We start from the raw sequence: 12,528 nt of genomic DNA, 5'->3' as shown, positions 1-12,528 counted from the left end.
AAATGTTTGTATTTATCTTTCTATCTGTCCATTCATTGCTGTCTGGTCTTCTCCTCCTCCTCCCTTCGCTTCTTTCATGTGAATGGGTCCTATCTTTGAGCAGTTAAAGCTGGGTTACCAGAAAAAAATGGCTAATCCTTTTCCAGCTGCAGTAAATTTACAACCCGGCAAAGCCAAGCTAAAGCCGCTGCAGCTAAAATGATTTCAGCGTGATGTCTGGGGCTGAGAATGGAGAGACAGTTTATAAAAGGACCTGTGGATCAATGAAAAGGAGATTATGGCGTATCTGAATATGAATACAGCCATCGGATCAATATATCATCCTTGTCTCTCCCCCCACCCCCTTTCCTTCCTTCCGTTTTTACTCCTAGAATCCGAAAGGAAGGACACGTAACTTGAAGGGGCTTTAGCTGACTCCTCGAAATTTTGGTGCATTAAAAAAAAGTGTCTCTGGTTTTTGTATGCATTTATCTAAAATAAAGCCTCTTGAATGACAATGCAGATTGTTAAATCTCTGTTTCAGACAATCTGGGGATGGAAGTTAAATTTCACGCAAGCGCCGGCAACTCATTGAGACCTGGAAATCTTAAAGAGAGAGGGATATACAATAGATGGACGGATCTGGTTGTAAATAATCACTGCATCAACTATAACACTTAAGTTTTATACAGATGTAGTAGCTGAAGGGATGAGTGGATTTGTTTTGCAATTGTAGGTAGCAGGCTCCTCCTAGCGGTTAAAGTTGCACACTGCAGGCAAGATGTGATTTCTTTAGAGGCATTTCTGTGCAGGACGCTGGCTTCATTCCTCCTCTCCTCCCGGATTTCCCCAGTGTCTCCAAAGGATGAAACTGTGATGTAAGATGCTTTTATTTATTTATCTCAATAGCTGTTTATATTCAGTACATCAGTTACTCAATTGTTGGTTATTCATATGCTTCTTTATGTATTCGCTTGCAGGAGCAGTAATCCAAAATATTCAAAGCTCTGCATGCAGCTGCAGTTAGGGAATTTTAATGGATTTTTTATCTAGCCACCATCCAGATGTTGACCCAAGCATACTCCATCTCGCATGAAATTCCCTTTCCACCCGCCCTGAACTGGGATCTTATTTTGCATTCCTTTGCATTTATCACCAACTTTAAGGTTTAATGTGTATTCGCTTTGCTCTGTTGATTTTCCTTCACAGGCAGCGTCCACAGCTCTTAGTTTACAGGGATTACATAAACAAATGGCTTTGTTGTTGTAATAACGGCTGCTTTGAAGTGCAATATAACAAACACAGTGCTGCCTCTCCACGGGAGCAGTAATTACAGCAGAGCAGCAACCTAGAGAGGGGGTGAACCATTAAAGTTACCCATCAGTGCTCACACGGCGGGAAGTCGACCCTACACTAACAATTCTCTCCCCCACCTCTTATTCCGTTGCAAACGAAAGTTTTAGGAGCACAGTTTGGCTCTTGGATTTAGTTGGTTTTTCTATAATAAAATGATTTAATGACTGAGGCTGTTTATTTTGGAGTTGGATCATTTGTTTATTTTTCTTCCCCTTTGTTTATTTTTTCTTTAAAATGCAGTAATTCCTCCTTACATGTGTAACAACAAACTTAAAAATACCTGGAATTTCTATCCTATTTTCCTTTGTAAGGGAGCCACTTTGTTAACTTACGTCTAGATATATGACTGTTTGCAGTGATTTAACATGACTTGAAAGCAATCTGTTTCTAATCTAAAGCCTCTTATTATTGCAGTGTGCCAGAGCTCAGTGCTCAGAATCGAGAAAGGCGATTTTTTAAAAAGTAATTGAGTAAAAGCAGTAAGTCCAGATGTGACAATAAACAGGGACCCTCAAAAGTTAAAAATGGCCCACTTTGTGTGATTAAACAACCAATGACGACCAAAGCCAAGGGAACTGCATTTCATCAAGAAAGCAAGCTCATCACTTCTAGGTAAACATTGCATGTGTTTGTTTTCAGTGGTGGAGCATAAATAAATATTTTAAAGTAATATGACTAATTCGTCTATTGGCACCCAGGATATATTCAAGTGAGAATAATTCTCATACAGCCAACATTAAAAAATACACTGGAGCTGCTAGGTTAAGCAAAGAAGCCTGCTCACATAAACACTGTATTTGTCAAGTATATAATACTTTGAGGACCTCTGAGAACAAACAGATCACTTTTCTTTTTCTCAGCTCAGGACAGTGCCAGAGTTGTAGCAGATAAGTGTGTTATCTCCACGTTTGTAAATCAAACACACGTCTCCATTTTGTTTAAGCTACATGCTATAGCACTTCCTTCCTATGTAGTCTCAGTTGTCAAGCAGGGCTGGTGTTTTGTTAAACTCTAACCAGTGAATTAAAAGCGCTGATGATCTGAAGCAACCCTCTAATGCAAAATGACAAATTGCACTTAGGCAATACATGAACAAGAAAATGATTTATGGATTTTTACGCTGGTCTGAGCAAATGAAGGCAACATGAATTATACATCCTAACGCACACTATATCATTTTCTAATAATACTGTTTCAGTTCTGATGCCGAACACCACTCTCTTCGGTAGGGGGTATTGATTAATAGGAACTCCCGAGGTATCTTTAAACTGGGCATGCCTTTTGAGCCAGCACCAAAAGAGGTTTATATTTGTATGTATTTATTTTATTTTATTTATTTATTTGCTGAAGGAAGTGAGGAAAATCGAGCCCAGCAGGTGGCTGTCACCTTTGCCATGTTAGAGACACAAGGGGGTCATCATCACCCACCTTATCGCTCAAATATCCATACAGCTTTACCATGTATCATCTTTTCAGCTGCCATTTACTTCACCAAATGGAGACTAATCTTTTTCAGAGCCGCCTTTTGCTCCACCCTGCAATTTAGAACTGTAAATTAATGTCTTAAAGCTTGTAAATCCATCCTTCAGATTGGGGTGGAAAATTAGCAAGTGATCTCTCCTCACCTCCAGAACTGCACATTTTGGATCATCATTTCCCTCCTTTCCCTCCAGAAACTAGTTTTTGTTTCCCTCCCCTCTGCCTTACTCAAGGTTTTGGATTTGGGAAAGGATCTCTTAAACGTTGTGATCACTTTTCAACAGCAATGACATTTCCTTGGAAAATGAATATATGGCTGCTAATCAATGTTCTGGGTTCATCATAATGTTCCATAAACCTCCATTTGCAAAGGTATTTACAGGATTTCACAGATTTTCCTAATGGGGAAAAATTTGCTGTATGTTCATATTTAAACATTGATCATTTCTTTCTCCGGGACTGAAGAAGCTACAAAAGAAACTTTGTGGTACAGTGCTTGGTCCTGCCAAGATTTGAGACCCGCTTAGACCCAGAAACCTTAGTTATCTGCCTGAGAGTGCATCATATAGTCTACCCAAAGTAGTACGCTCCCAAGATCTTCAATCCAGATTCTGATGTCTTTATTCATATTGAGTAGTATCTTATTCCATGAGCAGGATCAGTTGGACAACTCATAAAGTAAAATACTACTGAACATTAGTAAGGATGACAGGATCTGGACCCTAGTAAATTGCTTTAGACAACACCCATAGTCTTCAGGCTGGGGGATATTGTGGCACTCTTTGTGCCCTTAAAATAACTTATGGAGTTTTTAACTCTTAAAGGATATATGAAGTGTTATTATTTGTCTTAATTTTAATTATTTGGATTTTCAAAACCCACCTAGGTCCTGCTTTAAGAAAATTAATATCCATTCTTAGTGCAGGAAAGATTACTGAAATCAATGATGTGATTAAGATTGTAAATAAGATCTACAAGACACTGTCAACAAAACAAAACCTTCTGCTTTGCTAATGGGAAGATATGCGGGTTTTTCCTGATGGGGCCTTAGACTGAAAATCCTGCTTCAGACATTGATGCTGATACAGAACAGTTTCAGAAATTAACTGAAAGGCCTGATTAAAGATATCTGTGTGAGCGGAGAAAGGTTCACTGCCACCACCTCCACCACTCCCACAGTGAGTTTCTCTCTTAATTGTGATTGATCGGACAAAACAGGAAGGTTAGACCAGTGGCTCTCAACCTTTCCAGATTACTGTACCCCTTCCAGGAGTCTGATTTGTCTTGCATGCTCCAAGTTTCAACTCACTTAAAAAGTACCGTACTTGCTTACAAAATCAGACATAAAAATACAAAGAAAGTTTCACAGCACACTATTACTGTAAAATTGCTTACTTTCTCATTTTTTCCATATAATTATTAAATAAATCAATTGGAATATAAATATTTTACTTACATTTCAGTGTATATTATATAGAGTAGTATAAACAAGTCATTGTCTGTATGAAAAATTAATTTGTACTGACTTCACTAGTGCTTTTTATGTAGCCTGCTGTAAAACTAGGCAAATATCTTGATGAGTTGATGTACCCCATGGAAGACCTCTGTGTACCCCCAAGTATACGCATACCGTTCCCAGTGGCCATGGTTCACTGTTCCCAGCCAACGGGAGCTGCGGGAAGCAACGTGGGCTGCAGGGACATGCTGGCCGCCACTTCCTGCAGCTCCCATTGTCTGGGAACAGCGAACCACAGACACTGGGAGCTGTGGGGGGCTGCACCTGCAGATGGTCAATGTAAACAAAATGTCTCACGGCCCGCCAGCAGATTACCCTGATGGCCATGTGCCGAAGGTTGCCATCCCTTGTTATAGGCCCTGACATGGGCATGATAAGCTCACCAATGACAAATATAAACTGAACATCCAGACGGATGGTCTTAAGGTCCTAGCTAGAGATTGACCTGGATTCTGCTCAATCTAGAAGGAGGCTTTGGGATTTGCCTTGATGATGAGGGGGTAGTGGGTTGCCCTGATGTCCCCATGAAAATACACCTAAACTTGGACAATATGCTCAGTAGAGACTTGTAAAAATTTGGCAGCTAAATTCTCTGAAGATTGTGCATGCACTGAGCATGCTTCATCCCCTCACAACTCCTATATGTTGACCAGACTGTGGATATGCCATCCTCCCAGTGAAAATGAACGTGTTCAATCCCAAGTGTAATGGGGTTATCTGCCCCTTTAAATACTGTCTAGCTGTAAACTCGTCCCTATCACATGTCATGTCCTTAAAGAGTCTGGGGTGCTCTGAAATATGAAGCCGAGGAGCTATGAGGAAAGGGGGAAAGGGTTCTAGGAAGAAGTAGCATTTAGAAGGAATCTTGTTATTGTATCTTTAAGGTCCCGGAGCCTTGTAGAGAGGGTCAGGCAGGGTGCCCCTCTCACTCAGCCAATAAGAATGAGCTGGGAGAAGGGGCCAGCATTAATGCTGCCTCCTCCTTTGTAGCAGGACAGATATCTGTAGATGCTACAAGCAGCAAGAAGGCTTTTGCAGGACCCTGAACTTATCAGGAAGAAGATAATACCAGGTGAAAGTCAGCTTACTGAGTGCTCCTAGCCTGAGGATGGAAAGATGGAGTGGGAAAAGGGCCAGCTGGAGGAGAAGCTGCCTGAACTACAACTCTAGCAACAAAAAAGGAGAGCTAGGAGGCTCCTGCCTTAAGGAGAGGGGGAGAGGGATTGTTTGAAGTACAACCCAGCTCTGGGAGGAGTGCTGGGCCTCCTAAACAAGGGAGGAAACTGACCAGTACTCTTGAATCAAATTTTAACCATATGTAAATTATCAGATCTATGGCTTAGATAGCTATCTAGGGTCAGATGGTATTTTCATGGACTCAGGATGGATATGAACTTGAGTGATTTAAACAGTGAGTTACTCTCTGTAGAATGAGTGAATAAACCAGACCAGCAAACATGGCTTGAACTAATCTACTCTGTGTAACTGTCTGAAAAGATGTGAGTGCAATATGCCTGCAATGCTGCAACAGGCCACAAAGGGTTATGCCAGAGAAGCACAGCCCCATGACACCAAGGCTGCAAAGACTGAGCAGAATTTTCCCTGAAATTGTTGCTCCTGGCTGCTCTGTGCTGCTGGGCACAGGAAATGGAAGCAGCAAACCTGTGTTCTCAATGCTGGTGCCAAGGTAGCATGGAGAAAGATGCAGCCTGAGTTGAATGCAGAGGATTAAGGGGGAAACAAGAGTAGAAGAAGAGTCAGGGAAGAGTGGGTTCCGGGAACCAGAGTGTGAGGAAGGGGCTGGGGCAATGTAGGTGCAGAATGGAATGGGGTTGGATAGGAGCAGAAGGGCACAGAGGTAGAAGTCTCTATAACCAGTAGATAATACTCCCTTCCAGAATGTGAAACTTGGCCCAGGCAGCCTGAGTCTCTACATTCTTCTGTTGTCTTTAAATAGTTGTCCACTGGCAAAGTGTGTATCTCATCCCCTTCTATTGGTTGGTTGGTCTTTACTGAGGATAAGAGCCAACTAATGCTACAAGTTACCCCATTATTTCAAGTAGAAGAGGTCTGTGGTGCAGAACTAAGGGTCCAAATGTTGCTGATGATCCAAGTTTGGAGTCACTATGGTTCCCCGTGATATAATTGCAGTTTAATTATTTTTTTTTAACTTGGGAAACTACATTAGCAATAATAGTAATAGTAAAATATTTTTATTTACAAAAAAGTCACAAAATCAAATACTGAAAAGTTAGGAAAAGCAGGAATTAAAGATGCCCATGAAATCTTATTTAGCTCCCTTGCTGCATAAGCATTATGAAATAGTATTTAAATACATGACCACATACTATCCTAGCATCAGGGGCGGCTCTAGGGCACAGCGCCAGCAGCAGCGCGCGCGGCGCCGCTCCGGGGGCGGCATTGTTCTCTTTTGAGCTCGCGCGGCATGCGCGCAGCGGTCCGGAGGGCCGGGACGGGCGCGACGCAGGCGGGCAGGGTGCGGCGGTCCCGCCGCCCGCTCGGCTCGGCTCCGCCGCAGGCATGCAGGTCGCCCGTCCCGGGTCCCCCGGCCGCCGGACCTGCCGCTGGCCCTAGCATCATTCCATATGCAGGCTGGATCTACTGTGGGAATGAATCAGGGCTGTTTATTGAAGGAGATTGTCTCTATGACCCCTTGCCTCATTTGTTGCAGAAGCTAGAAGATGTGTAATGGGACTGAGGCATGAGATTTCAGGAAGAGAATGAATGGTCTCCTATTAGGGCAATTGAATACTGCTCTGGAGAATTGGATACTATCCCTCCCTAAGCCACAGACTTCTTGTGTGATGCTGGGTAAGTCATTTAAACCAAATTTTTCACAAGTGGTCACTGATTGTGTGATCCTCATTTTCTAGATGCCCAATGTGAGACATCTGGGGCCAGACTTGCAGAATAACTAAGTGCTCACAACTGCAACTGAAGTCAATTGGAGCCGTGCTTTGAACACCTAATGTGCTATAAACATGTTATGTACTCTGAAAATTCAGGACCCTAGGTTTCTCTAGTTGGATAGCCATCTGACAATTTTGGCCTTATTCTCTCTGTGCCACCATTCCCCAGCTGTAAAATTGGTACAATAATAACACCTCTCAACAGGGGTGCCTTGAACAGAAATTCATGAATGTTTTTGAAGCAGCCAGTTACTATGAAGAGATCCATAGAAATAAACACGCAGGAAGAAATTATTAATCTTGTATTAGTGCAGGGTTTGGATGCTGTGCATTAAGTAAAGTACTGAATGAGCGTGACCAAAAAAGGGAATACCAGATAGTTACCTATTCAGTGAATGGGGCTGTGGAAAAATAATATGTGATCACATAATTAGACAGTGTTATAATGCACATGTGCAAGGGTGGTGAACGAAGGTTGTTCAGTGTGGAGGGTATATTAACCCCTCTCTGAGTTAGCAAGGCTTAATGAGCTGCTGTAAATCCACTCAGCCCCACCCTGCTTCACCTGCACTCACTGTCAAGTAGCTAAGGGGTAGATTAAAAAGGGGAGGAAGACAGGCTACTTGTTGGCTGGCCAGCTGAGGAGCAGAGCAGAGCAGAGCAGAGCAGAGCTCAGCTCAGCTCTCACCCTCACCCTCACCCTTCTTTCTGTGAGAAAAGGATGGCTCCTGCACTTCTGGAGGGATGGTGAACTGTTGGAGCTGTGCTAGAGGAAGGTAGGCCTTACACAGGACGAGTGAGTTTGTTTTGAACTATGTTTTATTATAAAGTTCTGTTGGCTCTTGGGAGAGGCCTGAGGGGCCTACTAATACTCTCGGCAGGGGACCCTGCAACAAGAGCTGTTGGGGAAACTGCATTGATAAACTCTGTGGACTTTTTCACCCCGCTCAAGTCTGCTCTGCAGTTTTTCTTGGACACTGAAGAGAGTGGGGGCAGCTTTCATTCTGGCACTTCCTAACTTTTGAGTACTTGACTTTTGCAAACTTAATTTCTTTTAACTCCTTTTTTTTTTTAATGAAATATATTCAAATGCTCCTATATAGCTGAAGTTAAGTTTTATGTGCAGCCAAAGAACTTGGGCTTGAGAAAAGACTCAAGGAAAATATGGAGAAGACATGGTGTTTATGATTTGTTATGGGAGCACCAGGCAGAAGAGGTTGCTTTAAAGAAGGTGTGGAAATTGGGGGTGGGAGGAGACATGAAGGAAGAATTGTGTTGTGGCTTGGGGTAAGCAGAGTTCATGGAGGTTGGGGGGCAGAGAAGAGGCAGTAAAAGGAACAAACAAAACAAGCAAGAAAGAGGGAGCCAACTTGTGAAAGATCTTGAAGAGACAAAGGAGACACTTGAATATGATCTGGGAGTAAAAAGAGCTGGCACCACTTGAGGGGAATATAGTGGCTAAAAATGACTTGGGGGATTCCATCTGATTAGCTGAGAGCTCCCCTATGATTTCTGGTGGAAATCTGGCATGCCTCTTGCTTGAACTACAGCCCTCACCATCAACATTGGGCATTGTGAGATGAGAGCTACAATGGGTGTCGGCAAGAGCATGTTGAAGCAGATTTCCAATACTATTGATTTTTTTGCTGCCATAAAGATGTGTGGAGAGCTCGAGACCTTTTAGAGGTGTTCCTCAGCAGCTCTAACTTACACTGGTGCTATGTGGCATGGGATCAAGGAGCTGTGTCGCATCCAACTTCACTGTTCCCAAATGGCACTTGACCATGGTGGAGAATCGAGGCTAAAGTTGTAACTTACTGGAAAACTTGATTATGCATCTTCTGTATGATGACTTGTAGTTGACCCTTTGCCGTGTTTGGTTACACATAATAATGAGGAAAAGTGCAAACTGAAGGAAACTGCATGCTATCTTGGAACTACCATTGTATATTGACTTTCACTAAATATCATGATACACAACTTCAGAAATGCTATTCTTACCACAGGCAAAGGGTTGAAATGAAGAATGATAGTTGTCTACTCTTATTTTAAAATACTCCTGTAGGATTACTAGGTAGTGTTTAAGTATATTAACTGGAAATCCCTGATTGGAGTTATGACAATTTAAACATGACCAATGGTTCTTTATCTGCATAAGTGTTTGTCAGTTATATAAAGTCACACTGCTCATCTTTCATTTTTCAGCAGGCAGTAATTATTCTCTATCATCTTGAGTGGTAGTGCTGAGGGAGGGGGAAAAATAAAAACAAATCTGATTGACATGCCAATTTCTTAAACATGACCATGGCTTGTTAGTGAGGTGGAAAATGTTTAGATATGTTTGGTGGGTTTTTTTTTATCCTTTTCCAGAAGAATGCTTTGTGCAAGGCTTCCTTGCTGGTGGGTGGGTGTATGTGTGTGGTTTTTTTTTAATCCAATTTTTGTAAGTATCAGAAGTGATTACCATGGTGAGGGGTAATTTAATTGCTACACATTTTTAGGGAAGCAGTGAGGCCACTCTGGACTAAGGAGAATAAGGCCTAGGTTTTGTTATTAGCTCAGTTTCTGGCCTAGTGATCCTGATCAAGTCACTTTACTCTTCTGTGCCTCAGTTTCCCCATCTGAATAATGGTGATATTGATACTTGTCTTCTTGGTGAAAAAAATTCAGGCCTCTGTGAAAAGTGCTATATAGAGCTAGATATTACTATAGCATTATCTTACTGCAGAACTTGATAACACACGTCAATCAAAGGTTATCAATCATAGACCTCACACAGCAGGATTTGGACCACAATCATTGCAGAAAGTCATAATAGGAATCATGAAGAACCTCATTGACATCACCTTTTCCTTTAATTTCTGATTTTGAATAAATTATGACTGTGTTGGAATATTCAAGTTTGCAGTTGAGAAATAAATGGTCATTGGGAGCTTCCACTTTTCCTTTTTTTTTTTTTCCCTCTCCTTAAGAGAGAGTCTCTCTTTCTCTCCCCCACCCCACACCCACTTTAGCATGTGAAACTCCAGCATGTTCTCCTTCTGTGAGTGTGATAGACTCAACAGCTGAGCATATAGACAATGCAATTTTGCTCTGCAAAGTGATAGCACCAGCCTGAAAGGATGGTGTCCTGGTAGTTATTCCATCCATTACATTATAGCACTATAATATCCATGCAAACACGGTGTGAAGACATTTACAGTTTAAGATGAGGCTTGGAAAGATTAGATTTTTATTGGAAAATGTTGGTCAATGTCCACTTCACTGTACACTTACCTGCAAACTTTCCATCAATAATCAAAATTTACAGGTAGGCAAAGTAACAAATGCTGCCTGAGAGTTTATTGGCATTTAAGGTTATTTACTTCATATATTTTGGCATGTGATGTTGACAATTTGCAACTGGTTGTAAAGCTTTAACAGTCTTAATCTCAACATCTGCTATGACTAAATTGTCTGACCTCTCCCCCCCTTCATAATTTTGCACAACTGTGAATGTAAATGGAAGGAAAATAGAGCTGAACTGGCTTATCTTTTTATAATCCTGTTAATGTATGCTAAATATTCCATAACACTTGGCAAAGTTGAAGATCACTTTGGCATTAGAACATAAGAAACTTGTCAAAGGCAAAATACACTAATGTTCTATTCGGGTACAAGCTGGGGAGGTACCTTCACAGACTAGTACCTGCAATGTTAGTATCCAAACAAAGATAAAGGAAGTAGAGAACAACAATTTAAGGATATAGTATCAATGGGAGGGGGAGAGTTGACTTTTAGTGAAAGTTTTTTTTTAAACTCAAAAAATCATCCTAAAATTATTATTAGCTGAAATATTTAGTAATGTGGAAGCACACCTTCTCTGTAAGGTAAACTTTGCAATGCTGCACAAGCTAGCTTCTCAGAAACTGATATCATAGTGAACCTTTTCTCTGTACTATTACTGGCAATAAATCTGAGTCATTTTGGTTATTTGGTCTGAGTACATTTCATAATGGCCCCAACAATTCACCAACATAGAGAACCTTGCTCAGGACCTCAGAATGCAAGTAAATGTCATCCTAATGACTGAATTCTCATCTTGTGGGGATGATGCTAGAGAAGTGTAACCATGCATGCAATAAATGCAGTAAAACTTAGGGCCCAATCCTGTTCCCAATTAACTCAAAAGTGGTTTTTGTGTTAATTGACTTCACTTGGAGTGGGATCAAATCCTACTTATAAATACTGCTCCATTTGACTTGGCAAATGTGTGTACACATGCATTGAGCACGTGCATCAGCCTGTAGGTGTCAATTTTTTGAGTTTCTGCTCAAATATAAACAATAATAAACTTTTTTATCCTGTCAAATGTCCAATTGCTGTCAATGGAAATTTTCTTTGAGGTAACAAATACAGGATTGGGTCCATGGTCCATTTTTGGCTAATACCTATGAATTGGTTTCTGGTAAACCATGAACTTTGTTTGGGTTGACTGATTCTGTATTGTTTTCCTAGCTGTGTGTGTATATATGGAACATAAATTATATTGGCCTGATCCTGCATTTCTTTCACACATACAATTCTGATTGAAGTCAATTGAGGTTTTGGGTGTGCACTAAAGATTCTCATTATGGAGAAAAATTAAATGTCTAGGTTGTTCCATCTCTGTATACTACAGATGTGAGGACTCTGATACAAATTCAAGCCTTTACTTGCTTGCTAAAATCTTTATGAATTTCTCTTGTAGGCTGCGGCACATTCATAAACTATGGACTGCCCTTCTGAGAGTCATTTTATTTCCATTCTGCTACTCCAAAATTTCCAAATGAATTGGACTGCATTATGGAGGAAAACAGATTATGAGGTTTATAAAAAAAAAAAAAACAACCAAACCTGTAAATAAAAAGAAAATGTAATTTTTTTCATAAATTTAAACTGAATTCTCATTAGAAGTGTGGGGTTTTGTTTTTGTTTTTTAATAGGATTATGATGCAACTCTTCAAATTAGTGTGAAGACAACCAATTGACTTCAATGGTTTTTTTTATTCTCTGAGAAATGTTTGTTTAATTGAACTACAGGGTAGTTGGCACAGACTGTGGATGGGGTTTGTTTTTGTGGTTAAATGTAAAGATGGAGGCTTACTAACTGATTACAAGTAGACAAGTTTTGTGCTAATTCATTGTCCTTCTCTTCCCCTTCCAGCTGTTTTTGTATATAAGGAGTTACAAGTAAATCCCCTTAAAGTGTGCTTTTGTGTTAAGGTATTTAATGTCAAAGGTCTTTGA

The 12,528-nt window shown here is 40.8% G+C and overlaps 1 long non-coding RNA gene across 1 annotated transcript; it reads left to right on the top strand.

The window, feature by feature from the left end:
* The first annotated feature begins 5,306 nt into the window (after positions 1-5,306).
* On the top strand, positions 5,307-12,028 carry LOC120406632. Its single transcript, XR_005599432.1, has 3 exons — positions 5,307-5,402; positions 7,023-7,162; positions 11,990-12,028. It is a non-coding gene; the product is annotated as an uncharacterized LOC120406632 (long non-coding RNA).
* The last annotated feature ends 500 nt before the right edge of the window (positions 12,029-12,528 follow it).

The sequence above is a fragment of the Mauremys reevesii genome, linkage group 5 (assembly GCF_016161935.1).
Source record: "Mauremys reevesii isolate NIE-2019 linkage group 5, ASM1616193v1, whole genome shotgun sequence".
NCBI lineage: Eukaryota > Metazoa > Chordata > Testudines > Geoemydidae > Mauremys > Mauremys reevesii.
Note: the sequence above shows the minus strand (reverse complement) of the source record. Positions and strands in the feature narration are given on the sequence as shown.